Below are 12666 nucleotides of genomic sequence, written 5' to 3'. Positions count from 1 at the left end.
TATATATATATATATATATATATATATATATATATATATATATATATATATATATATACCGATTCCGGCAAATGGATTCTGGTAATTATCCCACTTTTGAAATATTACGTATGACCTTTTTGCCAGGCAGTGATGCTATGCAACCGGATTAATTATCTCTATATTCAATATAAATAATAAATATTATTTACTTACTCAAATGTACATAACTCAATATGTGTATAACTTAATCATATCTTTTTCAGGATTATAATTATTTAGAATAGATCTTCACGCCCCAGCTTTTTTAAAGACGGATCATTCCTGCTTTATTTCTTGGTAACCATGGAGACGAAACAAAAACAGAGGATAATTACAAGAATCCTCTTGCATGAATTTCTTACTAATTAAATCATGGAAGCACACTTATTTAACAAATCAGCAAGATTATTAGAACCTAAAATAGAGACAAAAGTATTAAAATAGTACTAAAATAGAAAAAAGTATTTAAAATGTAGGAGGGGCTTTCTTAATAAAACGACCCAAAGAGACGATTTTCTAAAATCTGAGAGGATGTTGATTGTCCCCTTCAATTGGCACCTCTGAGTATTGTACTGCAAATCTCTGTGACAGAATTGTGCCGAGGGGAAAACTATTTGGTATTGATAATTCCTTGTTACGGAGAAGTCCGAATAACGACTTTATCAAGTGAATTTGTGCAGCTCCCTGACACGCCTACCAATTTTCATCGTCTTAGCACGTCCAGAAGCACCAAACTCAGCAAAGCACTGAACCCCTCCCCCCTAGTCCCCCAAAGAGAGCGAATCCAGTACGGTTACGGCAATCACGTATCTACGACATTTGCCTATTCTATCCACCAAGGTTCATCCTGATTCCTCCACTCTAAGCGTTTTCCAAGATTTCCGATTTCCCCCTCTATCTCCCCCCAATGTCAACAGATCTGGTCGGGATCTGAAATAAGAGCTCTGAGACATGAATTCCTTCTAAATATCAAATTTAATTAAGATCCGGTCACCCGTTCTTAAGTTAAAAATACCTCAATTTTTCTAATTCTTCCAAATTAACACCCCAAGCTCCTCCAAAGAGAACGGATCCGTTCCAATTATGTCAATCACGTATCTAGAATTTGTGCTTATTCTTCCCCTCAAGTTTCATCCCGATCTCTCCACTATAAGCATTTTTCAAGATTTCTGTTTCCCTCCTCCAACCCCCTGGGTCCCCGGATCCAATTCGAGCGAAAAATAGAGCATCTGAAGCATAAGATCCTTCTATATATCAAGTTTCATTATGATCCGATCACCTATTTGAAAAATAAAAATACCCCAATTTTCACGTTTTCCATGAATTCCGGTTTCCCTCTCCAACTCCCCCCAATGTAACAGGATCTGGTCGGAATTTAAATAAGAGCTTTAAAGCACAAGATCCTTCTAAATATCAAATTTCATTAAAATCTGGTCACCCGTTCGTAAGCTACAAATACCTCATTTTTCCGAATCCCCCCCCAGCTTCACCAAAGAGAGCGGACCCGGTCTGGTTATGTCAGTTCCGTATCTTAGACTTGTTTTTATTGTTTCTATCCAGTTTCATCCTGATCTCTCCGCTTTAAGTATTTTCTAAGATTTCCGGTCCCCCTCAACTGCCCCTCCCCAGTGACGCTGGATCCAGTTGAGATTTAAAATAAGAGATCTGGGTTACGAGGTCCTTCTAAATATGAAGTTTCATGAAGATCTGATCACTCCTTCGTAAGCACCAAATTTCATCCTGATCCCTCCACTCTAAGCGTTTTCCATGATTTTAGGTTCCCCCCAACTCCCCCTCCCCCAATGTCACCAGATCCTGTCGGGATTTAAAATAAGAGCTTTGAGACACGATATCCTTCTAAATTTCAAATTTCATTGAGATCCGATCACCCGTTCGTAAGTTAAAAATACCTCATTTTTTTAATTTTTCAGAATTAACCCCCCGCCGAACTACCCCAAAGAGAGTGGGTCCATTTTGGTTATGTCAATCATGTATCTAGTACTTGTGCTTATTTTTCCCACCAAGTTTCATCCCGATCCCCCCACTCTAAGTGATTTCCAAGATTTTAGGTTTCCTCCTCCCAAATCCCCCCCTCAACGTCACCAGATCTGGCCGGGATTTAAAGTAAGAGCTCTGAGACAAGATATCCTTCCAAACATCAAATTTCATTAAAATCTGATCAATCGTTCGTAAGTTAAAAATACTTCATTTTTTCTATTTTATTCGAATTAACCGGCCCCCCACTCCCTCCCCCAGATGGGCAAATCGAGAAAATTACTATTTTGAATTTAATATGGTCCGGTCCCTGATACGCCTGCGAAATTTCATCGTCCTAGCTTACCTGAAAGTGCCTAAACTAGCAAAACCGGGACCGACAGACAGGTCGACAGAATTTGCGATTGCTATATGTCACTTGGTAAATACCAAGTGCCATAAAAACATAACATATTCAGAATATAAAACCGAATGAGCTTAATTATTGCAGAAGTAATGGCGAAACTTTGAACTAATGTGTACAGTCCATCCTAAGCACCAAAAAAGGACGAAAAAAGCTAAACAAAACAGATAAAAGAATATAAAATATACTGCGAATTCGTTTAATTAAAAAAAATTTGCATTTCTTATTCGCCATAATCGGTCATCCGTCTCAAAAGTTGCCTGGAACATATATTAGCTACAGGTAGTGTTGTAAATTATCGTAAAATAAAAACTCGGTAAGTAAAATTGGTAAAATAAGGTAAAATTGGTAAAATAAGGTTAAATTGGTAAAATAAGGTATTAGGAAATACAGGGTAAAATTGGTGTTTTACAGTTGCCTTGTAGCTACAAGACCAGTTGAGCATTTCTTTTTAAGCATCAGCTTATAATGAAAATTTTTAATGATCCCGATTTTCCTAGGCTTAAAAAAGTTAATGTCCCTTCACCTAGAGTTTCATTAATTTAATTTATTCCCTTGGTAATGCCTCAGCAATTGAACAGTGCCTGATTTCGGACATCTGTTATATAAATATATATATATATATATAAATATATATATATATATATATATATATATATATATATATATATATATATATATATATATATATATATATATATATATTCTAGATGCTTTCCAGGTCGAGGGGGGGGGGTGCGAAAAAACTTTAAAAAATATATCGAAAATTTGTTCATTTGTATTTTGTTATTTCCTTACGAGTCGGACAAACATTTCGAGGGGGGGGGGGGCAAATCCCCTGACTTTAAATATTAACTTTAAACATATAAGGATCCAAAATGTCCTCTTGATGAAGTGAAAAGTTACTAAGCAAGTGACGGAAAAGTGAAAAAAAGAATATATTGAGAAAGGCCATTTTCAAGTCTTACCCCTGCTGGAGAATTCTAACAGGAACTGGTGAACTAAGTATGTTGACTAACCAAGAAATTAGAAATCAAACAAAATTAAAAAATCTTACTGGAAGGCAAGGGCGTTCCCAGGATTTTGTTCAGAGGTCTATTGTTTTCAGGGGTTTCACAAACAAAACTCTACAAAACACATCAACAATTTGTTTATATGCATTTTTGTTACCTTTTTTACGAGTTGGACCAAAAGTTCGGGAGGGGGGATGAAACACAGTAATCCCCCCTCCCAATACAGTCTTGTTGGAAGGTTTATCTTCAAAAATGAAAGCAACAAAAAATACAATTATTCCCTAGAATTTTTTCCATCCACCCAAACCAATTACTAAAAGGAAAGATGAGGGAAAAAGAGAATATAAGCGATTATTAACATAAGTAAAGGCCTATTCGCAATGATATTTTAGTCAAACAGTTCGTGGTAAGGAACTGTAGTAAGGAGCGACCCGGCTCAATAGTAAACGAAACTCTAAAAAAAACGGAAGTTTGATGCTAAAAGATACATTAAAAGAATCGAATTTTCATGCTGATTTTAAATATATAAGTTTCATAAAATTTAATATTTGTCATCAAAAGTTATGAGCCTGAGAAAATTTGCATTATTTTGGAAAATAGGGGGAAACATCCCATAAAAGTCAAATAATCTTAACGAAAATCACACCATCGCATTCAGCGTATCAGGTAGCAAAAATTTCAAGCTCCTATCTACAAAAATGTGAAATTTTGTATTTTTTGCCAGAAGGCAGATGGCGGATGTGTGTTTATTAGTTTGTTTTTTTGTCTTTTGTTTTTTTTTCCAGGGGTGATCGTATCGACCCAGTGGCTCGAGAATCTTACGAGAGGGCTCATTCCAACGGAAATAAAAAGTTCTAGTGCCCTTTTTAATTGACTGAAACAGTTGGAGGGCACCTAAGCCCCCTGCCACGCTAATTATTTTTCCAAAGTCACCGGATCAAAATTCTGGGGTAGCCATTTTGTTCAGCGTAGTCAAAAAGCCTTATAATTATGTTTTTGGGGACGAATTACTCCCCCACAGTCCCCATGGGAGGGGCCACAAGTTACAAACTTTGACCAGTGCTTACATATAGTAATGGGTTATTTGGAAGAGTACAGAAGTTTTCTGGGGGATTTTTAGGTTGAGGGGGGGGGTTGAGAAGAGTTAGGGGAGCGATTTTCTGGGGGATTATGTTTTTTTAGCCAGAGGACAGATCACGGGTGGGTGTTTTTTTTGTTTGTTTTTTTTTGTTTTTTTCAGGGGTCATCGTGTCGACCAAGTGGCCCTAGAATGTTGCAAGAGGGCTCATTCTAAAGGAAATGAAAAGTTCTAGTTCCCTTTTTAAGTGACTAAAAAAATTGGAAGGCACCTACGCTCATTTTTTTCCCAAAGTCAACGGACCAAATTCTGTGATAGCCATTTTGTTCCACATAGTCGAAAACCATAATAACCATGTCTTTGGGATGACTCAATCCCCCACAGTCCCTGGGGGAGGGGCTGCAAGTTACAAACTTTGTCCAGTGTTTACATACAGGAATGGTTATTGGCAAGTGTACATACGTTTTCAGGGGGATTTTTTGGGTTTGGGGTTGAGGGGAGGGGAGGGGACTATGTGGGAGGATCTTTCCTTGGAGGACTATGTCATGGGGGAAGAGAAATTCAATGAAAAGGGCGCGGTATTTTCTAGCATTACTATAGAAAAAAAAACAATGAAAAAATTAACATGAAAAGTTTTTTCAACTGAAAGTAAGGAGTAGCATTAAAACTTAATACAAACAGAGATTATCAGTACTGAAATAGCATTCATTCCGTGAACACCTATCTGTGCGCTCAAAGTTACCAGTGAGAAAAACCGGTTTCTTGATATAGTCTAACTTGCATAATTGGATTAGTATATCTGGATTGGACATAGTTCATTATAAATTTGGTCGTCAATATGGAGCATTTATAACGCATTCTTTGTAAGAAAGGGTTTAAATAGCCCCCCTATAAACATCATTTAGTGTCAGAGGATAATAACTTATTGGATATTTTGCATTGAATTGAAATAGCTTGACTGGTAATACTACCTGAATTTGACTTTGAACGAGTAACAGCAGAATCCGGGTACCTACATAGAATGTGTGATGAAATGAATCATAGTGTTCAAGATTAGTAATAGTGTTCAATATAGTGTTCAAGATTAGAACTGAATGATGAAGGGAAAATACAAAAGGATCAATGGCTTGTATATGCCCCTGAATTAAAAAGTTGTGACTAAGGATGTGTTTTTTGATGTGACCAAACTTGGTTGTTTTGGCTTATAGTTTCTGATGCGATTATACTTGGTTTTCTTGGCCTATAGTTTCTGAGTTCCTGGATTAGTCTTTGTGCTATATAGCGGTGTTAGCCATGCCCTTGATTGGGGACTAATGCATTGAATGTTGGCAATGGCATGGATAATAGTCTGACACTTTTTTTTCCGGTAAGATTGTTCCGTATATTTCTACATAAATATGGGGAAAAGAAAGAAGCAGAAAAGAACTGAAAATGCATCAACTGATAATGACCTATCAAACCGCTCCATGTTTGATATTTCGGATGCATCAAGTGGTCTAAATTCAGTGTTTTCGAAAGCTAATGATGAGTTATCTTTACAATCTTTGGCTGATAATTTCACTCAGATGTTAGAAATTGTAAAAGATAATAAGAAGGTTTTGGAAGATAATAAGAAGGTTTTGGAGTCAATTGATGGTAGATTAAAAACTTTGGAATGCCGTATTTCAACAGTGGAATCTGGACATACAAATTTAAAAACAGAAGTTAATCGTGTTGAAGCTGATGTTACTGGTGTAAAAAGCGAAATTGATGAACTCAAGAAACATCTCTGTGTTGTCTCGGAAGAGGCTCGTTTCTTCAGAGATTCTACATCTAATCTATCAAACCGCCTAATGTCCCTTGAATATAGATCTAATGAAAGCAACCTAATTGTGTGGAATGTTCCGTGTGAAAGCCAAAATGAAGCTAAAGTTATTTTTCAAAAAATTTGTGAGGGCGGTCTGCAGATGTCTGAAGCACCGAAGTTCTCTATTGTGATGGTAAAAAAGGAGAAAAAAAATTTTTTAAGTGAATGTTCGGTCATCTGATGTTAAGGTAGATATATTGAAAAGAGGTAAACGGCTGAAAGGCAAGTCAGTAGCTAATCACATTAACATTCATTTGAGTGATGATGCACCTATTTCTATTCGTGTTGCTAGGAAAAAGTTATTTGCAATGAAGGATAAATTGACTGCACTGGGTATATCGTCTTGGGTTTCGAATTCCGTTCCGCCAGTTATTCGTGTCGAAAGAGGAAATGGAGTGAAAGCTGTTTATCAATGTGACCAATTAATTCCCGAAATAAGCCAACCAATGTGTTTAGGAGGTGTTCCACAGTGAAATTATAATTATGTTGTATGTCCATGTAAATGTTTTTTTTTTTTTTTTTTTTTTGTTTTTATTTTGTTTTTTTTCCCTTTGCTTATATTTTTTTTCTTTTAAGTGTATGTTTGTAGATGTTGTTTTTGATGTCAAGATTAATTTATGTCAAGGAGAAAAGTAAATAATTTCCCTTTTTTTTCCCTTTTAGTGTGAGTGTGTGGTGCATTTGTGAGTCTATATTGTGTAGGTATCCGGTAAATAAATATTGAGAATTATGTTAGTTTGCAATTCATTCCTTCCTTGGCCGATATTGGAGAGGAAAAGTATTGCTTGTATCTTTTTTCTGTTTGTATATTTTCTTAATCTATTTTCTTTTAATTCACTTATTGCTTGTGTTAAGGATAGTTATTTCAGTCATGTTATTGTTGGTTATAATTATTTCCGTTTTTTAAAGGAAGTTATTAAAGGCTCTTTTAACTTTCATTCGTCCCGGGATTTACTGAGGAGAATAATATTGGATAGTTATGATGATTTTTTCTTACTTGACCAGTACCGTTTAAATGATTTTGAAAATGGTTGTAGATTTTGATAGATTGCGTCCACTTGAGAATAGTCCACTTAATTTGGCTCATTTGGAGTTAATAGATGAAAGTAGAGGGATTGATGATTTTGTTGTAGAGGAAAGTAAAATAGCAGTACGCTATATTAGCCCGGTTGATATTTCTGAATCGATGCCTAATGATTCTCTTACGGTTTTCTACTTGAATTGTCGGGGACTGCAAAGCAGTGTAACATATTTAAATGAACTATGTATGTTTTCTGGAATTCAAATATTAGCTCTAACTGAAACTTGGTTACAGAATCATAATTCTAGTTTATTAGAAATAGGTAATTATCGATTGTTTCTGAAGAATAGGGAGACTCGTCAGCATGGTGGACTGGGTGCTTACATTAGAAAAGACTTGCTAGTTATAGAAAGAGATGATTTAAGGGTTAATAGAGAAATGGTATTTGAGAGCTTGGTATTAGAGATTAGCAAGAAATCCAAGGTGTTTTATTTGGTTGTTGTTTATAGACCTCCGTCGAGTAATATTAATGAATTTTTTATGTTACTAGAAAAACAGTTGGACATGATTAGGAGTAGAAACTTACCTATATTTGTGTGTGGTGATTTCAATATTGACCTAATGAATTTGTTTATTAATACAGAAGTTAGCCAGTTTTTAAATATTATGCTGAGTTATGGGTTGAAGCCTACGATTACAGTCCCAATTAGGGTTACTATGAATTCAGCATCGTTGATTGATAATATTTTTGCTAATGTCAGTTACTATAATGCAAGTGTGATAATAAATGAAGTATCTGACCATTTTGGGATATTTTTGAGTGTTCAAAAATTTTTTAGTAAAGGTACTAGGCTTAACTCAAATTCACAAAATAGATATAAAAAAGTGATCATTGATAATAATGTGCTCATTCTTTATAAAGTAAAGTTAGAGAAATGTAATTTTGAATTTTTAAATAATAATGAACTAGATATTAATGCTAAGTTTCAAAACTGGTATTCAATTATAAATAGTTTATTGATTGATTGTAGTATTTGTAAAAATGCAACTCGTCGTAGAGAACCTCCAAAGAAACCCTGGATCACCCAAGCTCTTTTAAAGGCTATTATTAGAAGAAGATATTTGTTCAAAATGTGTGCGGCTAGTAATAGTGTAAGTGATAAAACAGAATACAAGATTTATAGTAACCAGTTAAATGTACTACTTCGTAAAGCCAAAGCTGATTACTATCGTAATAAATTTAAATCTTGTGAAGGTAACCCTAGAAAAACATGGCAAATTATAAAATCCGTCGTAAGTCCTAATAATGATGGTATATTTCCTGACGGTATACATAATGATAGTACAACTGCTGATAGAAAATGCCGTTATTTTGCTAATGTGGGAAAGGATTTGGTCCAAAGTATAGTTATTTCTGAGCATGAAGGTAGTTTTAAGAAATATTTATCGAATGCAAGTGATGTTTCAGCATATTTGAAGCCAATCAACGCTTCTGAGCTTTCTGAAACATTGAAAAATTTAAAAAATTGGAGCTTTAGGCTCTGATTTTGTAACAGTTAAAACTTTAAAGTATATTTACCCTGTTATTTCCGGTCATTTAGTGTATTTATTTAATGAATGTTTAAGGACTGGGGTGTTTCCAAGTTGTTTTAAAAGTGCAAAAGTTATTCCTGTCTATAAAGGTGGAGATAAAAATGTACTAGGAAATTATAGGCCCATTTCTTTATTACCAGTAATATCTAGATTGTTTGAGAAATTGATTGTTAAAAGAATGGTTGAATTTTTGGAGAGTAAATCATTTTTTAATCCAAATCAATTTGGTTTTCGGAAGGGTTTATCTACTGAGCATGCTGTTTTATTTTTGACAACTTTTGTGAATGATGCGTTGGATAATGGTATGAAAGTCGCTTCTGTTTTTCTTGATATTGTAAAAGCTTTTGACTGCGTTGACCATTTTATACTCATTGCCAAATTAGAAAATTACGGTTTTAGAGGACCATTTCTTGAATTACTGTCCTCGTTTTTAAAAGAAAGAACTCAATATGTACAACTAGGAGATAATGTTTCTTCAGTCAGTAGTGTTAAATTTGGAGTACCTCAAGGATCTGTTCTTGGTCCCCTGTTATTTCTAATTTTTATAAATGATTTATGTAGAGCTTTTAATATGATTTCGTATGATCTTGACATTGGATGTAACGGGGAAAAAGTAATTGTTCCCAGCTTTGCGGATGACACTCATATAACTGTGGCTGCACAAACAGGAATTGAGCTGTTGAATCGTATTAGTTCTTGTCTGAAGTTTGTACAAAATTGGATGAAGCTTAATAAGTTAAATTTGAATTATAGTAAATCTTGCTTTTTATTGTATGGTAGGAGCTCAAATTATTACCCTTGGATAGACAGACTTAATATTGCTGATATGGGTATTCTAAGAATGAATTGTACAAAATATCTAGGAGTTTTAATTGATGAATGTCTCAGCTTTAGAGAACATATAGATTATATTATTCTTAAACTCGCTAGGAATGTTGGCATTTTAAGAAAGTTGCAGTATATTTTCCCAAGAGATATTTTAAGAACAATGTATTATTCCTTAATTCATCCTTATCTGCTATATTGTTGCAATGTTTGGGGTAGTACATTTCCTTCTCATCTCGATCGTTTCGAGTTTTGCAGAATAAAGCGCTTCGAGTGTTATGTGGTGTAGGTTTTAAAGACTCGGTACAAAAGAGGTATATAGAATGCAAAATCTTGCCTTTAGCAGGACTTATTATTTTTTATCGAAGCCTGTTTATATATAAATATTTTCATAATTGTTTACCAATATGTTTCAAAAGTATGTTTGAATTAGGATGTGATATTCATACACATTCTACGAGACAGTTCGATATAATTCGTCGTCCGCTTACTATTACTCGTAGATCTCAATTCTCTATTCGGCATCTAGGACCCCATGCATGGAATTGTTTACCTACGACTTTGAGAAACTTGGATAGCTTTCTTGAATTTCGGCGGGAATTAAAGCTATTTTGCCCTAATATTTATGATTTTGATAGTTGAGTGGACCTCAAGTGGAGCCAAGATGTTGGTTTTGATTTTGGCGATACTGGTAAAGTGGTTTTAGTTTCTTTTTGTTTTGTCTCTTTTGAAGTGTAAATCCGTTTCGATTGAAATGCAGGGTAATTGATTTTTTTTTCTTCTTCTTTCTTTCTTTTTCCTTTTCTTTTCTTTTTATTTTTTCTTCTTTTTCGTATTGTTTTATATGTATGTGTATTGGGGTTGTAAGCCCAAACAAGCTTTGCTTCGGGCCATTTGCTTGTTTTGTTTTGTTATTTATATTAATAAACCCATCTTTCTCTCTCAAAAACCCCCTCATATACATAATAAAAAATATAAGAATATAAAAGTTTGTTACCTAAGTTAATTCTTAATTTACGTATATTTTTTACTAATAAAAACGTTCGTTAAAAATTAAAAGTTCTAGTTGCCTTTTTAAGTAACCGAAAAATTGGAGGGCAACTAGGCCTCCTTCCCCACCCCTTATTTCTCAAAATCGTCTAATCAAAACTAAGAGAAAGCCATTTAGCAAAAAAAGAATTAATATGCAAATTTCATTTTATTAATTTATATGCGGAGAGCCAAAATCAAAAATGCATTAATTCAAAAACGTTCAGAAATTAAATAAAGAAAACTGTTTTTTTTTTAACTGAAAGTAAGGAGAGATATTAAAACTTAAAACGAACAGAAATTACTCCGTGTATGAAATGGGTTGTCCCCTCCGCAATCCCTTGCTCTTTACGCTAAAGTTTGACTCTTTGCCACAATTCTATTTTTTAAAACAATTAAAAATTTTAGCGTAAAGAGCGAGGCGTTGAAGAGGGGACAACCCATTTCATATACGGAGTAATTTCTGTTCGTTTTAACTTTTAATATTGTCCTTACTTTCAGTTTAAAAAAAAACTATTTTTTTTTTATTTAATGATAGCAAGAATCAGCTGGTATTAATGTGAGCCAATCAGAAAATTCTACAGAAAAAAACTAATTGGCTCAATTAAGCGCTGGCTAGATTTTGTTATTAGTGAAATATCACAGTAAATTAGCTTCAAGAGGACTTTTTTTGTTAGCTGACGAAGAATTAATAAAACGCCAGCAAGACCATAGGGCTTGCCCCATACGGTTCACAGTACTTGTCGATTGCGAGTGTAGAAAGTTCAGGAAATGTTGTCAAAACATGCAACCTCTATTTTTAATTCGTCCGAATTTCCGATTTCTTTTAAATTCTTTCCAATTTCCTTTATTTGTTAAAACCAAATCCATGAAATATTCAAGTGGTCTTGCCAAAGAAAATTTCTGCGCATTCAATTGTCATCCAAGGGGCAGTAACGAGCGGTGTGGCATGCAATTCATAAAAAATCACAATACCATTAACGCCATCTAAGCTAGGTACTAAAAAGAATTCTTCGCCTTGGAGGCGAATACACTCCCACTCTTATTTCTCAATTTTTACAATGTCACTAATAGAAAGAAAATACTAAAGAAAAAAAAAATCGTCGTCGATGTAAATAATACGTTGAAATTCATCATCAGTTAGAAGTTCCTAGTCTCTACCCAGCCTTCTGCCCCTTTCCATCTTATAAAAAGTAAAAATCCAACGATATAACTCAATTTACCTCCAGTACTGTCTTTTTTTAATCTCTGATCATCCCTCTAGCGAACCTCCTTGCCTCGTAATTCATGATTTACATGAAAGTGTCAAGTCAGTACCCCTTTGATCTAGACAATGACAATATATCGCCTTAAGTTTAAAATAGACCTAGCTTTATGCTACCAATGTCTCGGACTTCAATTAAAAACTATGTTTATGTTAGGTCCAACCACAAGGACATTGTGTCCTACCTCAAGGATAAACTATCTGAACGTAGTCTGGGGCTAAAGCTAAACTTAAATAATGTGTCATTGAAGGGATTTTTGAGCCAATTGAAAGAAAGCCGCGCAAAATTTGTGCAATACAACAAAAAATTCAGACAGCTAAATTAGGATCATCCTAAGCGTCTACTTTCGAATGAAGAAGAAGACCCTCTTCTCAGAGGGAGTAGAAACATTCAGTACCTGGCTGAAGCCTTAACCCGTAAACTAATTTGACAGACCAGAATTAGCACTATTGATCACAAACTTGTATTTAGTTTCTATATTGAACTGAGTTAAGCTTGCTAAATGTGTAGCATAGTATGGCATACTTCTCTGTGTATGTTTTACCGACAACAGGCTGTGCTTAATCAGTTTTCAGTT

This window comes from Artemia franciscana, chromosome 12, assembly GCF_032884065.1.
Source record: "Artemia franciscana chromosome 12, ASM3288406v1, whole genome shotgun sequence".
Lineage (NCBI taxonomy): Eukaryota > Metazoa > Arthropoda > Branchiopoda > Anostraca > Artemiidae > Artemia > Artemia franciscana.
Note: the sequence above shows the minus strand (reverse complement) of the source record.